The following is a 12103-nucleotide window of genomic DNA, read 5'->3' as shown; positions in this document are numbered from 1 at the left end:
TGGTTCCGTCCCAACTAGCGCCAAGTGAACTTTGTGGTGGACAAACACCGTGTGCACGGGTTTTCTCGGGGTTCTCCCGTTTCCTCCCACTTTCTTCATTCCTCCATTTTTCATCATCACCATCTCCTTTAACCTAGCCGGCATAACTGTGGGACGTAAAACTTAAATGTTTCATTTGATTTCATTTAAACGTCGATAAATGCTCTTCATTGTGTTCGTATAATCACCTTGTCAATTTATAGTTTTTTTTCACTATGAATCATAGGCCTATAATACAAACACAATGTTTGTCGAAAATTTCTCGTCTTGTCCTGAAAATGAGACGAAAATTGTTCTGTCTCGTCTATCTCGAATTTAAAAATCCACTTTTCGCCTCATTTTCAAGACAACACGGAGAAATTCTTCGTCCCGTGGGTAACATTAATAAAATCTGGGCCCCTTATGTCAAGCAAGACGCGAACACTGATCTTCTAGCCCCCAATACGAATAAAGGAATATATAGTGAATAATAGGGCTATATATATATCAAATTTTAAACATTCAAATTATAAGTTTATAATAAATGCTAAAAGAATCAAATATTGAAGGGAGAAAATCAGTTGGTGGTTTGCACTGACTAAACTTCATGGTTTTGACTGCAGACCAAAACCTACTGAAGGAGTTTTCATTTCTTAGTTGTACGTATAAAGTTTCGGAAATTAACAGCAGATAATTATTATGTAAGAGATCTTCTTCATCAATGTTCTTTTCTTTTAATATATAAATGTATATCTCGTATTTTACCATCAATGTTCTTTTCTTTTAATATATAAATGTATATCTCGTATTTTATCATCAATGTTCTTTTCTTTTAATATATAAATGTATATCTCGTATTTTACCATCAATGTTCTTTTCTTTTAATATATAAATGTATATCTTGTATTTTACCGTGTGTAATGTGCACTTTAATGGCAACATTTTTGAAAGGAAAATGAAAACAAGGATGCGCATTATACAAAGGTAGTATTAATTCCGTATATATATATAATAGTTCTCATATGTGTATGTTTATGTATTAAAACTTTTATTCCGGGAAATAATAATGACATTCTTATAGAAAGTACCGGGAACATCATGATACCTTCTTTGTGTCTCATGTGTTATGAAATATTTGTTACACAATGTACCATATTTTTAATACTCTTTATGATACGAAAAAAAAGACAAAATTAGGAAAATAAAAATATTAATTAAAATATCAAAATAGATTAATACGAATGGAATGAGTATCTCACTGTCGCGCTAATCCTATCTTCGACCACCATGAAATGAATTCAGTATTGCGGTAATCTTACTTCGACAACTGTGAAATGAGTAGTGCGTTAAATTTACCTCAATGACTGTGAAATGAGGATCGTGGTAATCTTATTTCAACGACTGTGGAATAAGCAGAGCAATAATCTTACTTTAACGACTGTGGAATAACTATTGCGTTAATCTTACTTCAATGACTGTGGAATGAACAGAGTAGTAATCTTACTTCAACGACTGTAGAATGAGTATTGCGTTAAGCTTACTACAATGACTGTGGAATGAGCATCGTAGTAATCTTATTTCAACGACTGTGGAATGAACATAGTAGTAATCTTTCTTCAACGACTGTAGAATGAGCAGAGCAATAATCTTACTTTAACGACTGTGGAATAAGTATTCCGTTAATCTTACTTCAATGACTGTGGAATGAATCTCGCGTTAATCTTACTTGCTTCATCGACTGCGGAATGGGCATGTAATAACATTACTACAATGATTGTAAACTAAGTATCACGGGAACCTTATTTCAGCTCTTATGAAATGAGCACAGTAGTCACAAATATCGCCATATGGAGAATTTTGAACCCTTTAGCGTGTATTGTGAAAATTCAGGTTCTAAAATATCTCCCAAAGAGCAAAACGAATGAAACAATCGTTTTGATTCTCAAATATTGAAAAGAATTCAGAAACATTGGTGAAATATTTGAAGAAGTACGTAGCAAATAGTTAAAAGCACGTTTCATATGAATATGATATTCAACAATATTCTTTTATTAGTTTCAGATTCAGCAATTAGTACAAAACATTCGCTTCAACATTGGCGTAATAGAATTCGTATCTCAAAAATAATTGCTGAAATGATGCTATGTGATTACAAAAATAGCAATTGTCCGTTTCCCAAAGAAAGGTAAAACAACACATCTAAGTTGCAATCCGGTGGGAAGTAAATTGCACAAATACAGAGGAAATGACGCAAATATAATTAGTTCAAATTTTCCTTTTTTCCAGTTTGCACCGGAATTGCCATTTTTATTGTGATGTAATTTCGAAAGCAAAGGTAAGAACAATGTTTGCAGAAAGTGGGGAGTACAAATATCTTTTTCCCCTTCAAATCGAGACTAATAACCATACATTAATCTTTAGATACTCTTGTATGTAGTATGGCATGTAAACATTTAATCAAGGAAAACGTACATTATTGTACTCACAACTTAGGAACATATACTGAAACATAGTAGATTATTATCTCAAATGTCACGCAGAAAAAGGAAATCATATTTTATGTATGATCTGGTATTGATGGCTATACAAGGCTGAGGTGTTGTTACCAATATTACACAGGTACGTACATAGTTCGATAGGCACAATGCACTTCGGTAAAGGAAATATGAAAGAGGGTAGCATAGACATTTAGACATCTCACCAATCAAAGTTCCGTCCATGTTGTCTCTTGAAGGGAGAATTGTAGTAAGTGGTAGAGGATATAATAGGTCAGAAACCTCCAAAATTTGAATTTTTGACAATTTTTGCCCATAAAAGGGAATGAGATGGGCGGCCCAAACTTACAGAGATACATACCAAATTTACAGAGATACAAACCAAATGGTCAGATTTGGCAGTTTCCAAATTTTAAGAATTGGTCCTGTGTACCCCTCTCGAAGTTTGAGAATTGAACCAACGTATTCATTGCCAAAATTTAGAAGGGATGTGCCAACGTATCACTTGCCAAAGTTTAGAAAGATTGACCTATGCACTCCTGGGCTAGGGAACCTGGGTCCTGAGCCCGACCATTAAGCCATATGATTGTCAGTACTACTTCTGGGAAGCAATATAAGTACAAAGCAGTTTTTATTCAAAGCCACGTCCGGAAGCCTTGAAACAGGCTTACGATTACGAATATTTAAGGAAGTAGATCGAAAAATACCAACTATACTTAAAGAAAAACGAAACATCATGCAAAGGAACAGAAACTCTAAAAGAAAACATAGATTTGGCAAGAAAATGTCGAGGAAGACAAACGTACAATTGGCATGGAGGTTGGATTTTAAATAGGAAGAAAAATGAAAAGAAATGGGGAAAATGGGATTGATACAGAAATTTCGTGGAGAACTGAAGTTGAGAATACTGTAACAGCTAAATTGTAACTGTTACCATTCTTCAGGATTAATAGTACTTCCGAATTGAATGAAGTAAAACACTTTGATCCTTAATCATACAGTTGCTCAGGTTTTACTGTAGATACACTGATTATTTCGATTCATTTCTGCCTTATCCTATTGTCACTGAAAACTAAGATTTACATGTAAGTGAATAACAGTATATAGTTATTGAAATGCTTGAGTAACTGCAATAGTATTACAAGAAAAATATTCAACAAATTATGCAAACAATTGTAAGATGATGTTGAATAACAGCATGCAATGAGTGAATTATGAATGAAGCAGAAATAAATATCACTCTTACAGCACGTGATTAACATGATTTCAAGAAATGATGATAAGGGATTCTATTAGTGCTGAGCACAAGTGCAAAGTGTGAATTAAAAGCTATAAATATTGATGAAACAAAGGCTATATGTGTATACATATGCATATATAATTTTATATTGAGTATGTGTTTAGGCTTAGACTTTCTTGATACACTATTGAATGGGAAGTAATTGAGTTGACCCTGTGACTTTAGCCTCATGGCCGACCTTATCCTTTACTCGTGCCATTTAGACTACAAAATTGGCAGTGTGGCAAACATTTGAGTTTACTAAATCTGTTCTTTTTTCACTGTCTTATTATTAATTTTATTTATTCATTTTATTTGAATTTATTAATCATGCATTTATTGGAATTTAACACCTTTATTTTCAGCACTGAGTCTAAATGACACGTGTTTAAAGTGGGTACACAAACACTTCTCGAAAAAAAAAAAAAAAATAGCTCTTAAATGATTTAGTTCTTATTATATTACGATGTTGACAAAAGGTACGGACACCATTGCCTCTAAATAAATTTTAAACAAGTGCTTGCATATGCATTAATTTAACTTTTGGTACGTCGAGGTGACAGTTCAAGAAAACATTTTAAATGTCAAAAATTGCAGTTTTTTTTTCCGGTGAATTTCTGTCTTTTAGGGTGCAGAAACTAGGGGAGTGTGCGCTCAAAAAAGTAAGAATGCACCTCATTCTACAGATTGTAGACGCCAAATTCATGTGATAATCGTCAGTTGAATTTCCGAAGATAAACAACTTGATTAAGGTAACACTAGATGTGGCCTAAACACCAAGGAGGAAAAATATTGCAGAAAGTATACTGAAAATGTAAATCACACAACATTAGGTAGTCTATCCATATACGTAATGAAAGTGACTATATTCGTGACTTAATAACTCTTGAACCACCTGACCGATCCCGATTAAATTTTCAACATAGATAAGGTTCGGGCCTGGGATATTTCTTATCGTTTCACTTTGACGGTGCAACTTAGGGAAGAGAGTAGATATTTAAAAATGATCGAAAATGACCAATATTATTGTCGAATCCATAGTTTTCGGGGTCGCTGAAACGAACTTCCAATGCCGTTTAAATCCAAATTCACCCCTTTATGTTCACAATGAAGTGTATTCTCTCCGTATGAAGAGCAGGTATTCTACTAGTTAAAAGTAAAACATAACCAATCCAGCATCCATATATATATATATATATATATATATATATATATATATATATATATATATATATATATATATATATATATATATATATATATACGTATATACCCGGAGCATGGATCGCAATTTCCTACAACATACAAATTTTCTACAAATTATGCCACTATCAGAATTAATACATCACGTTAAAAATATTTATAAGGCAGTGTATTGTTATAGGAACATATGAATACAAAAACTAAGAGAGGTCATTGAAGTGTTACCAATGTAAAGTACTGTTGGCCACGAATCATTTCGTATCTCATCACGAAATGAGAAAGAGGTCTTGCAATAGAAAAAGTTATACTTTTCGAGGCAAGAAAGCACTTTGACGACAGGTTTTCGAGACGGGATTGCTCCAAATCGCGTCTCGTGAGCATGATTCTCGAGTAGCCAATAAACAAGCACATAAAATTATATTTACGTCCTGCACGGTCTCAGCTTCGGTTTCCCCCGTCAGGGCAAATATATAGTAATTGAGATAAACTATGAAATCCGTTTCTGAAGCATCTACAAACCAAAGCTAAACTTATTAGATGCATCAATGAGAAACACTTTTTTTTTTTTTTTTTAATCTTCCCTATAACGGATAGTAATAGTCGAAAAATTCCCACCTTCTTTCCCTATGTAACACCCAGAATATAGGCGGTAAATTTAAACAAATAATATTTACAAGTTACAAATTAATATGAATATAAACGGACTTTAGACCTAAAAATGCATAAAAACAATTTAAGAAATGACACTCATAATTACCAGTAGTAGGCTATGTGCTCATTATTAGGAGTACGTGTGTAGCTGTTAGGTGTATGCCATTGTTAGGACTGTGTGTGTGTGTGTGTGTGTGTGTGTCACTGCTAGGAGTATGTGTATCACTTTAGAAAACAAATAACAATAGACACAATCTGTTAGCCAACGATGTATTTTTACATATATAGTACAGAAGTAAATGAGGAAGAGCGCCGATCCTGGGGGATCCCCCAATGTTCATGTGGGACCCCATGTATTTTTATTTTTATGTGTATTTTTATTATATGTATTTTTTAATGAATATACAATATTTGGCATAATTTGAATTAAATTTGTCTTAAAATACATTATATGTCAGCAACCACACACACATCTGAATGGGCGCTCCCAAAAGTTACAGAGAAACCGAAGCCCTTGTAAATAAGAATCAATTATTGGCAAAGGAAAGACACTTTTTAGACCCATTCGTTCCTCTATATGTTTTTCGAGAACTGTACATTAAGATTTTACCCTCAAATTACCCATTTTGCTTAGCTCGATGTGATTAACCGACTGATATATCATAACTTTGGACAAAATTATATACGAGAGTTGAACAAAAATTATTGTTTTAAGAGTTAGTCATAACTGTGTGCTATATCTCAATAACTATGAACTGTATATTGTCATCTTGTTAACGTCACAATGATAAGTTTGATGAGAGTATACATGTACTTCCGGATCAGTTTATCTTAATAAATAGTGCAGTTATCGAACAGCATAAATTTTGGGGTTCTCAAAACAATTTGATTTTTTCGAAAACTACGCACGAGAATTCATATGTATCCATATAATTTTGCTCAGTTCAATGAGATCCATTTGTTTTAAATATATATTTGTTTCGTTCTGGATTCTGTTTTCGCTCATAATATTGCAGTTACTGTTTGACATCCGGGCTGACCATCTACACGTTAACGAAAAAGACAGCAACTTCATTCAAATGTGTTGTAGGTTCAGGTAAATGGCAACGTTGCATTTTCATATAACATTGTGTGCACAAAGAGTATACAGCCCAAACGGCTCGTCCGATTTAAAAAGATTTCTTAACTTTAGACTGAACATATCATATTTGGAGACGATTTCCCCTCTTACATTTTGTTGTAACTCTGATAATAACAAGAGTTACCCTATGTCAGCGGGCTTTTGAGTCACCTTGTATATAATATAAATAAAATTCCCGACTTTTCTTCATAGAATAAAATTACATTTATTTCGAATACTATCGTGACAATACAATCTCTTTCATATAGCAAAGTTCCTGATAATCAAAGTCACATATAGTATTAAAAATAAAAGTTCATGTTGTTATAATCAATTCACGTATGTCAGTAGCACGGTACAAAATGTGCAACAGAATAAACGTATAAAAAGTGTCTGCTTTATCTACATCAAAGTGCTTGATACATAATTGTCTTAGTAGCCCTCTGCTTCCGTCTCGTCTTCTTCCAGCCCCTCCCCTTCATCCTCAAGAGTCAGCTCCTGCTTCTGAAGGATCTCAGCAACAAGATCAGTTAAATCTTGATCGGCCTCCGTAAATTCCATCTCGTCCATGCCTTCGCCTGTGTACCAATGCAAGAAAGCTTTTCTTCGGAACATGGCTCGAAACTGCTCCTCCACGCGTTTAAAACATTCGACGATCGCTGTATTGTTGGCGACTAAAATGCCAGCCATCTTCAATCCTCGAGGAGGAATATCACAAATCGCTGTTTTCATGTTATTTGGAATCCATTCCACAAAATAGCTGCTGTTCTTGTTACGAATATTTAACATTTGTTCATCCACTTCTTTCGTGGAAATCCTCCCACGGAAATACACAGCAGCTGTTAAATACTTCCCACGACGTGGATCACAAGCAGCCATCATATTCTTTGCATCAAATAACTGTTGAACTATTTCTGGTACAGTCACTGCACGGTATTGTTGACTACCTCGAGATGTTAACGGTGCGAAACCAGGAATAAAGAAATGTAGTCTTGGTTCCGGGATCATATTCACACCAAGTTTTCGAAGATCACAATTCAGCTGACCAGGAAATCTTAAACATGTTGTAACGCCGGACATTGAAGCAGAAATTATATGATTAAGATCTCCATACGTCGGAGTAGTTAACTTCAATGTTCTAAAGCAGATGTCATATAACGCTTCGTTATCGATACAGAATGAAAGATCTACTCCAGTTACAAGCATGTGGATAGAAAGAGTCGCGTTATAAGGTTCCACAACAGTGTCAGATACCTTTGGTGACGGTATAATACAGAAATTGCATTTCATTCTATCTGGATATTCTTCACCGATCTTGTTGAGAAGAGCTGTCCCCAGTCCAGCACCTGTACCTCCACCAATAGAGTGGACCACTTGAAATCCCTGAAGACAATCACAACTTTCTGCTTCTTTTCGCATTACATCCAGAATGGAGTCGAGAATTTCTAAACCATCTGTATAGTGTCCTTTAGCCCAATTATTTCCAGCTCCACTCTGACCGAAAACAAAATTATCCGGTCGATAGATTTGTCCAAATGGTCCTGATCGGATAGAATCCATCGTTCCTGGTTCCAGATCCACCATAACCGCTCTGGGAACATATTTTCCTCCTGTGGCTTCAGTAAAATACACGTTGATTCTTTCTAACTGCAAATCCGAGTCTCCATGATATGTTCCAGTAGGATCTATCCCATGTTCATCACATATAACTTCCCAAAACTTCCCTCCAATTTGATTTCCACATTGCCCAGCTTGGATATGAACAATTTCTCTCATATTTAAGGATAATGTTATATAAATATAATATTATTATTAAAGTATGAAGCACTTTATGCAGCCCCTAAAGCGATTCTAGCAACCAAATAACCGTTTCTAAGATATGAAAGGCTGGTTGATTGTTTAGAATTATTAGAGTTGGAATTTAAATGAAAAAAGTTCGGTAAAGCAGAAAATCAACAATAGCAAAATACGAAAATGTATTTCAGTCAGATACAAAAAGCATTAAAACTTTGTCTCTGAAGCAAAATAAATAAATAAATAAAAGGTCACTTGATTGAGATTCTAACAAAAAATGCCGGTACCAGAAATGTTATTTATTTAGGTATCATGAAATAAAACTTACAAAATATGAATCATTTGCTTTCAAAAATTCCAGTGATTTGCTATCAAAAATTACTGAAAACCATTGTTTAAATTGTGGCAATAGACTAACATTTTAAATGCGTAACAAAAATTTCAAAAAATACAATCTAATATTTGTACTTTAGTTTCATTAAATCAACTCTTAACTTATAGAATACAAACTAATCTTTTAAACAGCCTAAATTAGCAACATGTATTGACTTTTAATGTCATGAAATGATCTGTCATGAAAAATAAATCTTGTAAATTTTGAGAAACGAATACCTGGTAAAGATTGGTTGTGATGGCAGAAGATAATCTCCCTTCACTAACTCATGCTGGATTAAGCTTCATGTATTGTAAAATCTTGGTTTACTTATCACCTGAAGTTCTGCCACTGGATTAATGGCATGTGTAAGACAGGTTTGATGAATCATGTTGGTCAAAATTTCGTTTTGGGTAAATTTGCTTCCGATACTGTAGAATATTTTTAATACACAAAGAATTTAAAATTTATATATATATTTGTACAACGTAGGCCTATACTTGTCCTAAAATTACTATATATATACGCTTCGAAACGAAACAAATGTATTTGAGTTCTTCACAAATATTAAAATATACAAGATACGAAATTTCATGTCAGTTCTATTCTAAATAAATATACAATTAAGTAAAGTTATAAAAATATCACCTAGACCTCCTCTTTTGTATATTCGCATGTATGAAAAACAACTAGACATAAGGTACAAAAGCATTACAGTAATTTTTTTTATCGGTTTCAACGGGAAAGCATATAAATAACTGTTTTGGCACTCTCATTTGCAATTAGCACCAAGCACAGTAACTATTTTGTGATTAACTTCTCTGCATATCTCTCGTTGACTTAGATCCTAAATAACTGCCATGCTCAAGTGTTGTTTTCATCTTCCGTACTCTAGAATTCACTTTCGATTGTGAATTCGTTAGCAGCGTTACAAATAATTGGTAGATCTTTAATTACAGTATGTATTGGTAATAATGATTTATTGGAAACAAGCTAAATATATAGGAAAACTACAGGTACTTGGAAAATAGTGGATAATGTTACGAATGAAAGGATGATAATCGTGTAGTGTTTTCATGTATGTATACTACTTTATTTTTGATAACACGTTTTTACTTTTAAAAAAAAGTATTATTAAAAGACCTTTAAAGTGAAAGTTTAGTCTTATCTATTTAATGAAAAATAAGGAAAAGTGATATACCCCATGTTATCAAAATTATCTCAAACAAAAGAACTTTATTATTACAATTTTGAGTTCAAAGCAACGCCATATTGATAAAACTATAGTACTCGCGCCGAGTCGTGAAGCTTGGGCTCTAAACCAATCATAGAAATATTTTGCTTGAGCTCTAACACATCAGAAAACTTCGGAATAATTCGTGGAGCCGCCTCCCGAGCGCACACTTGGGGAAACGTCGAACAGCTGAAATTCACCAACAATGTTGCCAAACTTTGAAGACATAGTAAACTTTGAAGACATATATATATATATAAAGCATTTAAAAATTACCAATAATAACACTGCACAATAATAACTACTGTTAACAACTATTCTAAAATGGTAACAATAGTACAAATAGTAACATCGAAAATGTAACGCAACAAAAAAGAATTAACAAAACGGAACTTGACGCCAATCCGACAACACTGTACTCTCGGGAGATGTTTTCCGTGTAGCGCGAGAGAAGACACTGACAAAATTTGATGGGCGGGGGTTAACGACCGGAACACACCCTCGCGTTCTATTGGGTGGTGAAATCGGTAGATTTAGGTCAAGCTTCACGACTCGACGCGAGTACTATAACACTAATCTATCTCATGAATAATAAAATAATAATTAAAAAAAATGAATGTAACAAAATTTGGTGGTCAATTCCTTCAATCAGGGACTCCATTGATTCTGTTGACTTTTTGGTACATGAATGAACCATGGCTGAACTTCGCTTTTTATCATGTTAACTTGATTGCAATGCGTAATGGGGGGAAACGGAGGGCCATAATGTATGCGAAATTGTTAGTTTTTCACGAGTCTGTCAAATTAAAAAGATGAAACTCTATACACTTGTCATTATAGATAAACAGATACATATCCCAGTGTTTCTGAAAATTCCTGTTTTAAGGGGGAGAGACATTTTATAATTTATTCGGCACATTGAAAAACCACGTCTGGTGTTTGGTGATTACATCACGGGAAAACGGCTGACCCGTTTGAAATGAATTTTGGAACATAATATCTATCTCGAGTTAAACTTTCATTGTCACTTTGACTCGAGGGTGTATCCTTAGAACGATAAGCGAAAGTCAAAATTTATGCTGAAAGTAGTCTCTCACGAGCCCCTCAAACCAGGAGCGTACACCGCGTTATAATTCATTAAAAATAGATGGACACATGACCCAGCGTTTTTGAAATTTTCTATTTTTAAGGAAGAGGAGAAGGACTATTTTCTACATTTTTTCGCCATATTGAAATCCATAATGTTTGTTGATTGCATCCCATTTGAAATAAATTTTAGAACATAGTAGGGATGTAGGGATGGCCAATTCCGGAATGTTTACTTTCCGGAATCCGGAAAGTAAAATCGGAAAATTCCGGAATTCGGAAAAATTCCGGATTTCGGATAAATTTCGATGTCGGAAAAATCCAGAATTTAGAAACTTCCGATTTCGGAAAACTTCCAGAATATTTCCGAATTTTGAAATTTTTCCAAACTATGGATCTTTACAAATTCCGGAATTTTTCTAAATTCTGAAAATTTTCCAAATTCCGGAAAGGGAAATTTCAGATTCCGGAAAATTTTCGCCATCCCTAGAATATAGATAGTACCTACAGTACTTCGAACTGAATTTTTGTCGTATGACTTTGATTAAATGGCGTATCCTAAATGGGGGGTTTCAAGAATTTATGCAATATATATATATATATATATATATATTAAGACTATTCATGGCTTTGGATTAATTGTTTTAACAAAAGAAACAAAAGATAAAGAGTGTCTGAAGAAGGATATGCTAGATATCCGAAACAGTTACAAATTATAATTTAAAATAAAGTAAAGTTTTAAGCTTTGGTCAGTGTCTCTTTTGTTAATATATATATATATATATATATATATATATATATATATATATATATATATATATATATATATATATATATATATATATATCTT

The 12103-nt window shown here is 33.6% G+C and overlaps 1 protein-coding gene, 1 long non-coding RNA gene and 1 pseudogene across 4 annotated transcripts in view; 1 reads left to right on the top strand and 2 right to left on the bottom strand.

Moving 5' to 3' along the window:
- LOC145675856 (uncharacterized) overlaps positions 1-12103 on the bottom strand; it is a 545559-nt gene that overhangs the window by 164619 nt on the left and 368837 nt on the right. The gene's annotated exons all lie outside the window — the stretch shown is intronic.
- Positions 1-12103, top strand: part of LOC145675857 (uncharacterized) — a 177618-nt gene that overhangs the window by 43379 nt on the left and 122136 nt on the right. The window lies entirely within an intron of this gene.
- Positions 7142-8649, bottom strand: LOC145675804 (tubulin beta-4B chain pseudogene; annotated as a pseudogene).

Source organism: Thermobia domestica, chromosome 18 (genome assembly GCF_964235325.1).
Source record: "Thermobia domestica chromosome 18, izTheDome1.hap1.1, whole genome shotgun sequence".
Classification (NCBI taxonomy): Eukaryota; Metazoa; Arthropoda; class Insecta; order Zygentoma; family Lepismatidae; genus Thermobia; species Thermobia domestica.
The sequence above is the reverse complement of the archived record's forward strand: the minus strand, read 5'-3'. Positions and strand labels throughout refer to the sequence as shown.